Source organism: Felis catus, chromosome B3 (genome assembly GCF_018350175.1).
Source record: "Felis catus isolate Fca126 chromosome B3, F.catus_Fca126_mat1.0, whole genome shotgun sequence".
Lineage (NCBI taxonomy): Eukaryota > Metazoa > Chordata > Mammalia > Carnivora > Felidae > Felis > Felis catus.
In genome coordinates, this window is record NC_058373.1 from 76,186,555 (window position 1) to 76,202,297 (window position 15,743).

Genomic DNA, 15,743 nt, shown 5'->3' on the forward strand with positions numbered 1-15,743 from the left:
AGCCCAGAGCCCAATGCAGCACTTGAACTCACGGACCGTGAGATCACGACCTGAGCTGAAGTCGGATGCTTAACCGACTGAGCCACCCAGGTGCCCCTCTGGTGCCATTTTTAAAACTAAAAATATTTTAAGCTGGATTTATCAACTGAATATATCCTATTTCCTATTTAAGTTGCTCAACTGCCTGATTGACAAACTTCCCTAGTATAGTAACCCTCTTAAACTGAACCCATACCATGCTGAACCCCAAATGTCCAAACGGAGAGTAGATTCAGTGGATGTGAACTGAAAATTACAAGTATGCATCGACTACACAATTAACATGTTCAATCAGAAGTGCAAACCAACCTGTTATTCTCAGAGTTTCAATTCCCTCAAATGTCATAATACTTAAACATGAAATATGTTCAGATTTCCTAATACTAAAATATCAACACTATGCATTTGTTTTCTTAAATATTTCTATACTTATTTCTAAATATTTCTCAAGTAAAAATTCATTAAGAAACAAAATACATCTCTGATATACTTTGGGGATTGTCTTTCTAAATAACCAAAGGGTGTCAGTCACGCTTACTGTTCTGCAATCTTGATAGGAAATAAGGAGCCATGTTTATGGTAGCTATATTAACTAAAGAAAATCTAAAAGAAGATGGCCATGTAGCCATGACCTTTGGTTTTGAAACATATCATTACCTAATTTTCAAGTCAGTCTAGAGTTGGCAACCACACTCGAAGTGACTGGCAACCACACTCGAAGTGACTTGACTCGAAGTCAAGTGAATACTTTCACATCTTTTAGTCTTAAGTTATACACGCTTTCCAGTCTGAATCTAAAGTTTTTAAAGATAATTTTTAAAATCCTTTTTTAAAAACTACGGAGAACTTCAGGGGCGCCTGGGTGGCTCAGTTGGTTGAGTGTCCAACTTTGGCTCAAGTCATGATCTCAGGGTCTGTATGTTCAAGCCCCGCGTTGGGCTCTGTGCTGACACTCAGAGCCTGGAGCCTGCTTCGGATTCTGTGTCTCCCTCTCTCTCTGCCCCTCTCCCACTCATGCCTTGTCTGTCAAAAATAAACATTAAAAAAATAAAAAATAAATAAAAACTATGGAGAACTTCAAACACACACAAGTAATCTCTTAAAAATCATGTAATGAATCCCTGATTCCCATCACTTTAACAAAAAACTTGTGGCCAATTCTGTCCTATTCTCACACATATCCACTTCCCCCTCCTGCATTATTGTAAGGCAAATCTTGGATGTCAGATCTTTTTATCTGTAAATAAATGAGCACTGTTTACCAAACAAAACAAAAAACACAAAAGCAACATAGCCATTTACTATTACCATGCCTAAGAAAACTGACAATAATTCCTGAATATTATCCAATATTCAGTGTTTAGATTTCTGATAATTCCATAAGTGTAATAAAATTTGTGGTATAGTTCATCCCAGTCAGGATCTGAAAGGAGAAGACCTACACCTTGCATTTGGTTGATGTGTCTTTCACATCTCTTTTAATCGATGAGATTAAAATTAAATTAAAATGTTAATAAAAATTAAAATCGGTGCCTATTTTTTTCTTGTTATTTACCTACTGACAAAATGGAGGATTTATCTTGTAGGATTTCTCTCATTCTAGATTTCCCTGATTGTATCCCCTTGGTGTAGATTTAAATGTTTTTCTATCTGTATTCCCTACAAGTTAGAGTTTTGGATGAGACTACTTTAAAGATGGTGTGTCAGGGGCGTCTGGGTGGCTCAATCAGTTAAGCATGTGACTTCAGCTCAGGTCATGATGTCATGGCTTGTGGGTTCAAGCCCCCCCATCAGGCTCTAGGCTGACAGCTCAGAGCATGGAGTCTGCTTCAGATTCTGTGTCTCCCTTGCTCTCTGCCCCTCCCCTGCTCACACTCTTTCTCTCTCTCTCAAAAATAAACATTAAAAATTAAATATATATATATATATATATATATATATATATATATATATATATATAAAGATGGTGTGCTCATACAAATGGAAGAACATGCCTCTCTCCCTCCCCCCCCTCCCCCAAACATACGTAAGAGACAATGAGGACTAGTGCCTAGATTCATTCATTCTGGGAAAAGAATTTGGTTACTATGTAGTTACCAACCAGAACAGTTCACACAGGAAAGGTAAGATAAGCCTTTAATTTGTTGCCATATTTACCAATCTTCAAAATACTGAATTGGTATAGTAGGGTCTTCCAAAATTATCAGTTAATTTTTTTTTCATTATGAATGCATGGATTTCAAAATAAAAGATACAGATAGCCCTACTTTCAGATGTCTTACTCTCCAGTGGAAAAGCATCCTTACTAGCTTGTGTAATCCACCAATCCATGTATTGGAAGCCCCGATTGTAAGAGACAGTTTATGGGAAGACAGTAAGGGAAAGAACCCTTGTGAAACTTTAATATCCCATACTCTAGAAAATTCTGACTGTTGCCCCATTTATAATTGCTGTGTCTGGGTAGAAATTACAATTTTACTGGTGATTTTTATATGTCAGGCTCTGTTCCAAGCATTTGAATTGTATTAACATACATTAACTAATTTAATCATTATCTTGATAATATTATTATCCCATTTTACAGGTGAAGATACTGAGGCACAGAATAATTAAGTGGCCACCACTATTCAGTAAATAAATAGAGCAGATCAGATTGAGAGTCAGAGCCTGAGCTCTTAATAACATGTTTTTGCTTTTGAAACTCACTCAGTATAGGGATTCCAAAAATGAAGGAACTCATCTGTGTTTTGAACAGCAAGGAACTTTAAATCCCTGCATGGCATTGAGAAAACAAGGAAAGCAATTCATACAAACCAAATACTAGAGCAATCAAATATATTACTTCTGGCAAAGGGGAAAGATGATCTTATTTAGAAATGAAATATGGAGCTTTCACTTTAGAATGTACAGCACGAAAGTTTTAAGAACACTGTGAATTTAAAGATACTTGGAAACCAGCATGATAGAATAGAAAGTTTTTTTGGAAGCAGACACATCCAAATACAAATCAGGCCTATACCATCATACCAATGTGTCTTTGGCATTTACTAACGTTCCTAGAGCTTGGTTTCCTTCCCTGTAAAATGGAACAAGTAATCTCAATCTCTCTATTCGATTACTGAATTGCTAGATGGTACCCTGTACATATTAAATAATTGGTGGTTTTTGGTCCCTTAACTTATTGAAAATGTTAATAATCTATTCCATGTATTTTTTTCAGTGAATTGTGTTTTTTTCTCCAATCCTGTGGAAAATTAAATAAACTTAAATTAGTCTCTGCATGTAAGCTTTGATTCTTTTAAACAAAGGATAATTATTTTTGTCATCTTAACCTCGTCAATTCCTTTTATTTTTGCTGAGTTCTCCAAGGAATAGGTAGGGAAAAGAAAGTACGAGGCAACAACTTTCATTAGATGACAATTTGTAATATGGTATGGCCGTAGGGAATGCTGAGCAAAGGAGGAAAATTGGTTACATAGAGTGCAGAAGTCAAAAGCAAAGAGAAGAGGCCTTATTTCAAACTCCTTTATCAAAGTAAGGCGATGGCACATTGAAAAACCTCCACGTGCCTCAAGACAGAAGGCAATGGAAGGGAAAGCATTGACATAGTCAATGACAGAGGCATCAGATTCATTGACCACTTGTGCACATATGCAACTTTATGTTTCTTACCACACACACACTACTCATTTGCAGGAACCCATCAACTAAGTCATGGCTGGTATTAAAATATTACCCCTTTGCTCCCTGTGCTAGTCCCGTCCACTAGCCATTGCTCGTGTCCATCTTAGCACCCTGGTAAGTCTTAAATGCCATTTTTTGTCCCATACCCCCGACACACCAGAATCAGGCCATGAAATAGCAGGATGAGGCCACGTTGGCCTCGGTGTCTCTTCAAGATGAACTGATAAGATTTTGCTCAAAACACTCAGGTGCAAGAAATACCACATCCCTTTCATTTTTTGAAAATCAAAATTAATGTGACTCTGTGTTCCTAATTGTTCAGATGCAAGAGGCACTATACTTGCCCAAAAAGCTTAGGGAAGTCTTCTTTCCAAAGTCAAGAATTTCTACTGGCATTCCAGTTGTCCAAATCATATTGTCAATTTAAATGAAGGAGGACATTCTACTTCCTATTTGTCTAGCGTGAACATCGGGGATTTGTCATTATTCATTCATCTAACAAATATTTAGGGAACACATACTGTGTTTCAGGCACTGTCCTTGAGACACAGTATTGAATAAAGCAGACAAAAATCCCCGCTCCCCTGGAATTTATTTGTCTTTATTGTCCACTTCCCTCTACTCCCAGTAGAAGTGAGGTAAAGAATAACCAGTAGTAAGGAGAAGTAATGAGGCAGGAAAAGGATGTAGAGTCAGGATGAAGGGTTGACTAGAAAGAATGGCCAGAAAAGGCCTCCCAGAGAAGGGAAATAAAGACCTGACACAAGTCAGAGATTAGCCACGTGACTTGGGGAAGAGCAGCCCACAAAGATGAGACACAGAGCATGGAAGTCATGGGGTGGGAGCAAGCCTGGCCAACCAAACACTTGGGAAGCTGTGGGGCCAAAGTAGAGTGAAAGGAGACAGTGATAGAGGCGAAGTCATTTAAAAGGGACTAGAGAAGAGAGGGCCCTGCAGAAGGCTATGGCATTAAAGTGGGACACAGGTCCCTGTCATGCCACCTACCCTCTGTTCACCCATCTCCTCTTTCCAGCAGTTCTCCATGAAGCTCATCTTCTTTCTGAGGGGTTTCACCCCCTACTTTAAAAACACCAGTCCATTCCCGTCCCCACAGGGAAGACAGGGCTCAGTTTCAGGCAATCCATCTAGAAATCCAAATGGAAGCCTCAGGGAAAAGTGCCAGACTTTTCTGTTTTCTGTCTGAAAAAAAAAGGACATTTAAAAGGGACCAGAACTTACACCTCCATGGCTCAACTTTCTGATGCACATAGTAAAGGAAGGGGAAGGGAACATTACCGCCCCACCCTCCACCCCCCCAATGGAAGTGAAAACACACAAGTCAGCATCTAAGCAAATTGTTCTGTGACCCTGGGGATATGGCAGGCTCTGAGGACAGCACCTGCCATACAGTATTGCACTTAACATGGTCTATGGCAATAACTGATGTACTTTCCACTTCACCATCTTTAAATTGTACTTTTTTGAGTAAAAGACTGAGATTTATTTAATTTTCCATCTTCGGCTCCTAGGACATAACTTGTCACAAGGTAGGTGTTCACGAAATGACCAGTGAATAAGTGCAAGCAGTGAATGAAAGGGACGAGAAATAGTCATGTGCTCTGTAAAAGAACTGACTTTTCATGAAAACCAATTCAGAAGAGGGAGCATTGTGATCTGGCATAAATGATTTTGAACGGGTGACTCAAAACGTCACAGGGGTACTCTGTCAGAAACTACTGGTTGTCTCCCTAGGTCCATTCTCATCTAAAGTTATATAAGCCATGGGGTGCCTGGGTGGCTCAGTCAGTTAAGTGTCCAACTTCAGCTCAGGTCATGATCTCATGGTCCATGAGTTCGAGCCCCATATAGGGCTTTGCCCTGACAGCTCAGAGTCCCAGAGCCTGCTTAGGATTCTGTGTCTCCCTCGCTCTCTGCCCCTCCCCCACTCACATTCTGTCTCTGTTTCTCAAAAATAAATAAACATTTTTTAAAAATGTTAAGTTACATAGTTTTTAGCTGGGCTCAGGTGCCCAGAAAACAATGATAACTTTTCTCATCATCCCTTGCATCTCGTTGTGGTCACGTGATCAGCTTCTGACCATAGAGTTTTTTGGATGGGTGTGGAAATAACGTGTGCCCTCCAAAGGAAGAAAGCTGTGATCCTGTAACCCTTCACACCAGCTGGAATGAGGATGTGACAGCAAGCCATCTTGGATTACACTGACTAAGCAAGAGCTGGCAAAGTATAAGGAGGGGAGTGTGCCCCTGGTACTATGAAGCCTCTAACCCAGCGCTGAACCGCTTAAGCCTGAACTATGACAATCATTGCTCTGTGGGTCTTGATCACAGAAGGTAAACCTCTAACTAACCCACTAACCCTGATGATCATGCCATTTCAACTTTATTAGGACTGACTCCCTTAGGTACCTAGAGCTTCTTGCTAAGGCAAATTGAGAATAAACATTGAGAATGCTTAAAAGAACTTCAACATCACCAACATGAGTAATGATTTAGGAAAGTTCAGCATAGTTTCATCCTTAACTTGCAAGAAAAGAACTGGAAAAATATAAACTTTTTGGATCCTGTCTCATTTGTGATTAAAATATAGCACCACTTATAAATTCTACATTTCTTCTTCAGCTTGGTAAATTTTGGTGAATGTATGAAAAGCCTAATAGCCAGAGTGCCTGAGTGGCTCAGTCAGTTAAGCGTTCGACGCTTGATCTTGGTTCAGGTCATGATCTCGCATTTCGTGGGATAGAGCCCTGTGTCGGGATTGGGATTGGGATTGGGATTCCTTCTACCCCTATCTCTCTGCCCCTCCCTCGTTCACTCTCACGCTCTCTTTCAAAAAAATTAACTTAAAATAAAAAGAAAGAAAAGATAAAAGAAAAGCACAGCATCCGTTTTCAGACTCCAGTTCCCATTTCCTTATATTAACCAGACCCGGAAGGGCAACTGGGGTGGGTGAATGCTGATGTGGCCAACAAAGACAAGGTCAAACATTGTATGGTAAACTCAACCATTACTGAAGAACAATGACTTTGAGTCCCTTAGATTCCATAATCTATTTTTTTCTAATTTATTCTCTCCTCTAATATCCCCCTTCCACTACCTCTTAGTCCCCAGAAAATAAACTCACTGCCTCCAAAGCCAGCTCCTTCCAATTAAGCCATTGCAAATCAGACTGCTTTGAACAAAGAGGAACCATGACTATGTCCTTTGGCCACTCAAGTACGTTTAAAAATCCCTGATGCCATCAAGACATAGCTCCAAATCCAAAATTAACTTTTCTTTTTTTGCGTGATCTAGCCTCTGCCTCTTTTGCAGCCCATCTTTCTTCACTGTTCCCCCACTTCCTCTCCCCACTGAACCACTCACCATTACAAAACTCCCGTACGCTGTTCCCCATGTTCATACCTTTATGTGTGCTCTTCCTATTTCCTTTAGCCGGCACTTCTCCCAATGCATCTCATGGTCATTTCCTGTTCTTCCTTTCCTATAATATTTTCTCTGATTTCCCCGTAAGAATCATTCTTCACTGTGTTCCCAGATACTTCCTCTAGATACTTCTATAATGAGATGTAGAACTGCACTGTTGATGTATCTGTTCCTCTCCACTAGATCTTTATATGCTTTGAAGGCAGGTGTCAATGAGTTATATTTTTTCAACCCTGGTATCTAGCACTATGCCTGCCGTAAAGTAGCCACCAGTAAACGTTAGATAAGGGAAACCTGATTATACAACTCCCTCCCCATGTCGAAAAAATATCTTCCTCTGTTCACATCAGTATTTTTGGCTTGAAATACCTGGAATATTGACTCAACTCTCCCTTTTCACTTGCCTCCATAAGTCAAACTAGAGCAGTTCCAGAAAGGACAGAAGGCATCTACAAAGGACCCCTGCCAACACTGATCACTTAACCAACCCAGAAGGGTGTCTGCTTGAAAGCAGAGCCATTGCCTTTACTATTCCAGAAATCCAAGTCAACACAGAAGGATTTATGCATGCTCAGAATTCTTATTTATGACTGTTAATAGCATAGTGGAGGAACAGAGGCAAGATTGTCATGGTTACATGCAAAATAACAACTGTAATTGGCAAAATTAAACTTCTAATAGCTAAAGCTATATCAAGGTGGCTGAACTCCTTTTGGAGTTGAAGTGACTTGGGTAATAGAAACCACATATGATGTATTTTAAGGTCCTCTGTTACCATATGTGCTCCACTCATAGTGACAGATGGGTATTGATATTTTTTTCTCAACTGCACAAAAGCTAGCTGAAGCATATGCAAAACTCTTAATGGCATTAAAGTTTTGCCAATTAAAAACATGTTCAAGCATTTGATACAGTACTTGATAACATGTTTCACAAGTACCATGCTGAATTTTTAAGTCATGATTTTTATTACATTGTTTGTCAAGCTAGTGTGACTAAAACAATTATCACATGGGTCATATTTTCAGCCCTTTTGTCATTTTGGCACCTGCCAACTTTAATGATGAAAAAGCAGTGGAGTCATCGAACAGAGAAAAAATAAAGTATTAAGTTACAAATAGTATCCATGAAAATAAACCGAGTTCCATGTTTTCATTGTATACCATAGTTACAGAAGGTAAACAGATTTGGGGGAATAAAAGTAAGCCACTAGTGGATGAGTAGCCCGCCCCCAGATGAGTCTCCAAAGTTTTTTTTTTTTGGATTTTGCTTCATTTGTTGTTGGTTTTTTTTTTGGGGGGGGGGGAGGGGGGGTTGTTGTTATTGTTTTTATTGTTTTACTAACCATAATATTTAGAGCAATTGCTATTAGATAGGATGATTTTAATAGATTGGCGTTTTTGTATTTCCTAGCCAGGCTTGGGTTTGTTTATTTGATTGACGTCAGCATGTGAAAGGATTTTTCATTTGTTTCCTGCACCTCAGGCTGGATTGAAGATTTGGGGTTTTTTTTGGAGGGTTGACTAGGATCTTAAGAAAGGCATTTTACCTTTTGATCATCCTTATCTCCATTATCTATGCACATGGATTTAAATGATTCAGTGGACTTTCTCCTGAAAAGAGTGGAAATTTGATAATGGAAATTTTCAAATGGTTTCACTTGCATGTTTCAGTATGTTTGCTGGTTTTCTCCTTAACCGATTTCATCAACTTCCCTTTGCCAAGTTGCCACCTCTTTGGCAATGACCTCAGGAAGATGTTAGAGGGAGGGAGGAAAAAGGAGAGGAGAAACAAATCAATAAGAATGTTCCAAAATGAGTCAGCATATGATTATGTTTAAATCCCTCCAGAATCAATTGGGCGAATTTATGGAAATGAGTTTTGGAGTTAATTTAGTTGAAGAAACATGATGTCCAGAGCGGTGAAGACAGTTGCCCAAAGGCCCAGAGTCAACGAGCAGATCACAGATTAGAACTCCTGCCGTCTGATTCTTGCAAGGGAAATAGAGCCGTTTTCACTCTACTACAGAGCACCATACTGCCTGACAGAAACTGCTGTTCTGCCTTCCAAATGGAACAATTGCTTCCTAGATTTATACACAATGTCTGTCTGCTGCTTCACAAGCAAGGATAGTCCTGATGGTAGGAAACAAAAAGCCATTTAAGATCAAACATTGACAACGATAGGACAAGACTGTGACTGTCTCAAGTTAGAAAAAGAATGAACTTGGGGTGCCTGGATGGCTCTGTCATTTAAACATCTGACTCTTGATTTCGGCTCAGGTCATGATCTCAGTTTCGTGAGTTAGAGCCCTGCATCAGGCTTTTGCTGAAGGTGCACAGCTTCCTTGGGATTCTCTCTCTTCTCCCTGTCTCTATAGCCCTTCCCCTGCTCACCCTGTCTCTGTCTCTAAATAAATAAACAAACAAACAAACATTTAAAAAATTTTAAAAAGAAAAAAAACCTGAACTTTTCAGACTAGAATGCTACCCTCTTCTCCAAAAGGTTTTGGTAATGCTTAACATTTACTAGGGCCGGTCAAGCGCACTGCTGTCTAAAATCCCCATTTACTGCATATGGCAATAATTAAGACACAAGCAATATTCTTCAAAGACAATACACTGAAAAGGGAGAAAAGTCCAGCCTCAGTTTTGCAGGCAATGTAGTCTCATCAGCTAGTTCCTGCTCCACAATGCACTTCACTGAGCTGGTAAGCTAGAGTTTTCATAGAGACCAAGAGAATTTTTCACTCTGTTCTAACCATGGAAATGTCGCCAAAATCTGAAAGCCCAAACCCTGCAGGAATGAGAGAACAGTCGGCTCGTGCATCTGAAATAGGTTCTGGCAATGGTGTTGCATGCAGCTAGGTCACATTTTGCAAAATAGAAGCCATTATCTTTAGCATATCAACCAGACAAAATTAAATTGTAATTACATGGAGACATCCAAAAGCAAGCTATTTTGTCTTCAGTTAAATTCAAAGAAGTGTAATGGAGATTACCAATTTGAAAAGAAGTTTAGACAAGCAATAAACGTGGCTAGAAGAAACATGGAATTAGAAATTTTAAAACCACCAGTCTGCATTTTAATGACTAGTAAATAATATTTCAGAAACCCAGGTAATGTCCTATAATGCATTTTCCCAGCTTTCCATTATGGGAAAGGGATGTGAATTTTGGGCAAGTTTCACTGATTTGTTACCCAAATTATTTCATTAATAGATTTTCATTTGCTTTTTAAGAAGTAAATATAAAGGTACTCATACTCATAAAATGCAAGGCGCTCATACACTGTTAGAAAATTACTTACCCAAAGAAATAGATTAATGCCATTTTACCCTGCAGTCTTCTTTAATATGAGAATTAGGCTTCTGCCGAGGGAGGAAAATATTTTTAGAATAGATAAAAATTGAATCAGTCACTGTGGCGACTTTGAAAGAATAACTTGTGTCTATTGAAGATGGCCAAGAAGAAAAGGTAAAACAGAGGTCATCCACCAGGGCATTTCCCAATAATCAAATCCTTCCTTCAGGAAACTTCAGTGGTTTTCTGTTTTACAAGCACTTGATTAGATTCTGATCAAAGGAGTTAATAGCCAGTTAGCTTTGCAAACCTTAGTCTAAAATTTTGACCTACCAGACTTGAAAGTGAACTGCAAATGAGTTTTTAAAAATTCCACCTCTTTCAGCAATCTCTGACAAAGTGGTAGTCCTGGCCAAGCTAAAAGGGGAATCAGCAATTGCCCTTCAGAACAACCCTCTGTCCCCCTTTCTGCTCAAAGGATGAGCAAACTGGCTCCTTCTCAAGGTGTGTTGCCATAATGGAATATGGTGGGAAAGATGTAACTCTCCCAAAGTTCAGTTAAGTGTGTGTAATTTACATACACACGTGCATACACTACTTTGGAGACAAAAAAATCAAATAATATTTTGGAGAAAAAAGTTTTCACATCAGGTACCACAAAAGAAACAAAAGGAATTTTAAGCATGTTATCCACTTTATAGCTAACGTTAAACTTTCTATCCATAAGAAGAAATTGGGATCTAACCATTTTCTCACATACTTGTTTTGGTGTAAATGTCACCAAAAAAAGCAATAGGCAGAATATATCCATTGAACAATGTGCTGACAAGTTTCCCTCTACAGCAGGTGCCATTCAACCTCTGCCTGTAGAAGTGAGAAGCCTTTTAAGTTCAACTGTACAAATAAGGGATTTGAATATATTGTCACTTCTTTAAAAACTTCAGATCCATAGATCGATGCCCCGCTTTGTGCCACTTAGGTCATACTTAGATATATACTCAGCACCACCCCGACTGATCCAGGCACTCTTTGCTTTGTACATGAGCCCCTACTGCCCTTTGACTGGCCTTTCATAATCTGTTTTCATCTCCCCAACAATTTGTTCCTCTGTTTCCATTTGCCCTCCATAGCAAATCCAAGTTACTGAATGTAGCCGGAATGGCTTCCATTTATCACCTCCACCAGGTCAATCTGAGAGTGTGACAATCTATAATGGTCCTTGTAAATAAATAGAAACCTAACATTTGAAAGAGATGAGGCATCTGCCAAAGTTGGTCAATATCCAAGACAGTAGGTAGTTTAGTTAGTAAGAGAAACCTGGGTTCAAGAGCATCCTCAAGGCACAAAACTTCCTCTAGGCACCAGAAAGAAAACGTGGTGTGTATATCAGTCCACCTCGAATAAGACTTGCTGAAAATAAACTTGTGTGGTACTAAGAGCAGCTGGCTTTTTTACTTTCATTTTTTTAAAATCTTATTTATAAGCCCATCAAATAACTTAACTAACAAATCTACCAACTCATTCTCTAGCCTGGATCTGAGTTACAGTTGGCCTTGGCAAATACTGTCCAGATGTTGGTTAAATTGTGTCTGCTTTCAACAGAAGGTCAATAAACTGAGAAAACTGGCGTTCTGTTTCCTACAAATTTATTGTTCCAAATCCTAGAAATGAAATCAAACCACAGTAGGGATAACCAGGGCTTGAGATAGGGAGAAAGAGCCAAACATTTTTCTCCTGCTTTTTCCAAACATAACTACAATTTCTCTACAAATTAATTTACATTTTGGAGAGGGCCAACGGTTGTTAAAGAAGAGAAGAGGAAAAGACAAGGGATGACGGGGAGAGACTAGGGCAGAAGACAAAAGGAAGGATAAAAGACCAAATAAAGGTCAGGGTGCAAGGCAAATTATGCTAAGTAATGGGTGGCCACAGCCCTCAAAACAACTGAATTCCCACTGCTCCTCTCTCCCCTTGTGCACATGAATACACTCCTTATAGGTCTAGGGTGTAGCTGTGGCAGGGCTAGGATGTGAAAAGTGTGCTGTACAAATCTCTGTGCTTTATTTTCTTAATCCCTATTATAGCAATAATGAGATGTTTCTCTTAAGATCCCTACGCTTAGAATTCTAAAAACCAAGGCAATAAGCCAGAGAGATCTGGTGTCACAAGACATCTCTAAGGGGTCATGTGGTCATCTTTAAAACTATCTTAATTCTTTCAGATCACCAGGAAGTTACTCAATTTATACCTTCTTCCTATGCTAATGGCATCGTACAAAGACAAATGTACCATATTGGAATAAAAAGGATACTAAAAGCATTTGATTTGGCTGGGATTTGATTTTGAAAAAAGTCTAAAATTTACACAAAAATGAAAAAACAAACAATATATTCAGAGATAATCACACTTCCTTATATAAAATATATATCATATAAGTTGCACTGGCCTTAAGAGATAGCACATTGGGAAAGAAACTAGAAGTATTGTCTCATGTTTGATTTATTTGAACATCAGTCTACCATAAATTTAATTGTCCAGAACAAAGATTGAAACCAGAATATCATATATTAAACCTTTCAGTTCAAGTAAAAGAGTCATAAAATACAAGATTTTACTTATAAGAAATTCTTGAAGCCAAGAGATTACATTCACTTAGAACTGCTTAAAACACATGGCAGCCAATTAGGAGTCAAAAAACGCACACTAACAGTAATGAGAACACCATTGCAAGAAGAGACCACAGGAAAAAGAATAAAATTGTATGTGACCTATTTTGGAGCAGAGGCAAATAACCCTAAGAGCCTTAATAGTTTCCAAAGGCCTTGCTATATTACAACTAAGTATAATATTTTTAGCACATTTTGGCAATAGTGAAAGATAAAAATATATTTAGTATTATTAAGGCACGAAACATAACATATTTGATAATTATTTTCATCAAAAAATTACTAACATATACTGTTATTGCTTAAATGGGTGTAAACAGTGAGATAATATAGATGGGTATGAAAGAAAAAGAAATGAAAAGAGTAATCAATCAGATGTTAGAAGAGAATGGGAAGCTGATTAGATCAATAAATCCATGAATGCTAGTATATGCCTTCACTTCTTTCACCATGGGGAGAATATCTTGATGGAGACAATGTGGGATACAATACTGCTGCGTGTACAAGGCAGTCATTAAATCCATGGATGAAGATGTAAAAAAGAAAGATGAGCAGAAAATGCACCTTTAGTCTGCTCCAGGCAAATTATTGCCCCCTCCACACTAGAAGAAGGAACTCCTGGTTGGAAATACAGGCTGGAGTAGAAGTGATAAAGGAAGGAGTGGTGTTAGACAAAGCTGAAAATTAAGTGGAGAAAAACCTTGCAGAAACTTGTGGGCATATTAACGACAGGTAGTCTTCATCTTCTAAGCAAAAGGAACCCATCAAAGTGCTTTAATCAGGGAAGTGACATTACTATATTTCTCAAAGTTCACTCTGGAAGTAGACCCAAGGGATGGGGACCCTGGAAAAGTCCAGGAACAAGATGATATGTTATGGTGATAATGGAGCACCTATATGGAAAGTATTGATGAAGGGTTGCAAAACAGGCATAGGTGCACAGAGGAGTTCAGAATGATCCTGTTTTATGGAGCTTAAGTGACACTTGCATTAAGACAGGGAGAATGGAGATGAAGTGGAGGCTATGAGTTTAGTTCTGGACGTGATGTAGTTAAGGAAGGTTTGAGATGTCTATGAGGTAATATATGATGTTGGGAACACAAGTCTGGAGCTCAAAGGATCGATTGGGGTTACTTATATAATGCGTGCTAGCTATAGATCCATAGAAATACTATTTATGGTTCTGTTTATGATGACTCCCCTTCTGTATAGGTATACCTCAATGTTATGGACTGAATGTCTATGATCCCCCAGAATTCATATGTTGAAACCCTAAACTCCCATATCATGGTATCAAGAGATGCAGCCTTTGGGAGGTAATTAGGTCATGAAGGCTGAGCCCTCATGAATGAGATTCGTGTCCATACAAAAGGGAACCCTAAGAACTCTCTTGTGTTCTCTCCACTATGTGAGGATACACGAAGATAAAGGCAGTCTGCAACCCGGAAGAACCCGGCCACGCAGGCACCCTGATCCCAGACTCTCAGCCTCCAGGACTGTGACAAGTAAAATTTTGTTGTTTATAGGCCACCCGGTTTATAGTATTTTGTTACAGTAGCCTGAACTCAGACGCCCTAAAAGAGTTGTAATATTTTACCACTCTCCTTAGAACTAGTGCCAGCTATTACATAAAGCAATCAGAAATCCTCTGAACTGAAATAAGAAACCTCTGATGAAGTTTTCAGTGAAATTGTAATTGGGCAAGTATAGATATATAGGCAAATTTTCTTGTAACTTGACATGGGTTTTTATTATCCATTTATAACCAATTCCATACAGCAGAAACTGTTTGTTAATCACCCAGGCATTCCTTATTCTTCTGTATCATTAGAAATTATTTCCTTACGTGAGTGAACAAAGGAGACTCGCTTCCCAGTTCTTTATCGGGCTAAGCCAGTGATTGGTCTAAAAGTGGTATTTTCTTCATTCTTACTAAAGCTTTTTTAGTATAACTAAATAATAAAAACTACCCAACAAGAATTACTTATACTTAGGGGCACCTGGGTGGCTCAGTCGGTTGAGCGTCTGACTTCAGCTCAGGTCGTGATCTCATGGTTCGGTTCATGAGTTCAAGCCCCGCGTCAGGCTCTGTGCTGACAGTTCAGAGCCTGGAGCCTGTTTCGGATTCTGGGTCTCCTTCTCTCTCTCTCTGCCCCTTCCCCGCTTGTGCTCTGTCTCTCAAAAATAAAATAAACATTTAAAAAAAAGGTTTTCAAGAATTACTTATACTCAAAGCATATCAATACCAGAAAGTCTGCATTCTCAGAGAATGGTACATGTTCTTTGTTCCTAGTATGGAATAGGCAGATGATAAGCTCTGTGAAAGCAAGACTGTCTTTGTCTCGGTCAGTGGCACCCAACAGGCACTCAGTAATTACTGCCTGAAAAGATGATGACACAGTAGAATTTCTGCATAAGAAAGCTGGGGCTTGTCATCCACCTTAAGCCTTCTGGAAAATATTTTCCTTCCTTTGAGAAGAAAATACCAGTAAAAAATTATCTGCTTTCTATTCTTCTGGACAATACTGTGTCTGGCTCTGCCATCAAATGCTGCTCCATCTATCAAGCCGCAGCCTGCAAATGATAACACGAGAAGGAGGCAGAAGGAAGA

The 15,743-nt window shown here is 39.0% G+C and overlaps 1 long non-coding RNA gene across 1 annotated transcript in view; it reads right to left on the reverse strand.

The window, feature by feature from the left end:
* LOC123386027 overlaps window positions 1-15,743 on the reverse strand; it is a 270,457-nt gene that overhangs the window by 168,484 nt on the left and 86,230 nt on the right. The window lies entirely within an intron of this gene.